Below are 1,403 nucleotides of genomic sequence, written 5' to 3'. Positions count from 1 at the left end.
GATCTTGCCTTCTTTTAATTCATCCAGAACAATCCTACTAAAATACAAGTCTTATCAAGTTGCTTTCCTGCTGAAGACCCTACAATTGCCTATAACTGAAGGCAATCATCAGAATGAAGTCCTAACTCAAAAAGTGTTCAAGGTCCAGTAGGATCCATTGTCTGTTTCTGCCCCAATACCCACACTTCCAAATCCTTCCTTCCCTTGCTCTCCCCTCCGGCCACACTGAATGTGTGTTTAGGTCCTCAGTGTGCCATGCTATGTCTCACCCCTGGCTTCGCTCCTGCTAGTCCAGCCGCCAAGGAAGCTTTTCCCATCTTTCACCACCTAACTCCTATCGTAGTTCAGATTTCAACCCAGATATCGCTGCCTCCAGAAAGTATCCCTTGCCCTTAAGGTGTGAGTTATGCCCTGTCCGTGATGTGCTCTCAGAGAGCACCCTATGCTTGGCATGTTACATTCCTGGTCCTTGGTTGTTTAATGTTCTATTTTTTCCATCAGCTTCCTAAGAACGACTTCTATCTGAATCACTAGACCATACTCGTCACATTCTGAGCACAGTATCTGGCGCTTACTATTTCAGTAAGTATTTGTTCAATGTGTAGATGAATAAATGATTGGATGAGTGATTTTTTTATTTTGAGAGGATATCATATACTATAAACAATAGGTTAAAATTCTTAATTTTACTTTGCATGGGACATAGTAGAACTGTCTCTTGTCAGTTCCCAAGACTGTAAATGCTTTAAGGGTGTAGAAAGCCCTGTCTTTCTCCCTCAGAGCAGTTGGTGGTTTTGAACTGCTGGTCTTGCAGATCGCAGCCCAGCTCTTAACCATTGTGCCACCAGGGCTCCTAATATGGGCTTTAATTCAACACACACATACACACACACACTCAAAAGAAGGAGGCACAGAATCAGGTGTACAGTGTAGAAATGTTTTTTAGGTGTTGAATAATATTTAGGGACTCTTAAAGGTTGCATTAAACCAAACACTAGCCATAACAACCAAACATAGGCCATGTCATAAACAGTGGTACACACCTAGCACAAGGAAGAAGGGGAGTGGGGAGTCATGGGCAGTTTGTAAATAACACTGTCTAAAAGATATGACCCCTTTGGCGTGGGGAGAGGTCAGGGGGTATGAAGATTGAAGGAGATTTACAATAGAGACAAAGGGGAGCAGTGGTGGAATTTCTATCTTCCATGTGGAAGACATGGGTTCAATTCCAGCCTTTGGACAGATACCGCTCATCCGTCAGTGGAGGCTTGTGTACTTCTGTGATGCGGAAAGGTTTTCAGTGACGCTTCCAGACTAAGATGGACTAGGAAGAAAGGCCTGGAGATCTGCTTCTCAAAATCAGACAATGAGAACCCTGTGGACCAAATAGCCCAATCCACCAC

This window comes from Tenrec ecaudatus, chromosome 16 (assembly GCF_050624435.1).
Source record: "Tenrec ecaudatus isolate mTenEca1 chromosome 16, mTenEca1.hap1, whole genome shotgun sequence".
In the NCBI taxonomy this organism is placed as follows: Eukaryota; Metazoa; Chordata; class Mammalia; order Afrosoricida; family Tenrecidae; genus Tenrec; species Tenrec ecaudatus.
This window is presented reverse-complemented; position numbering follows the sequence as displayed.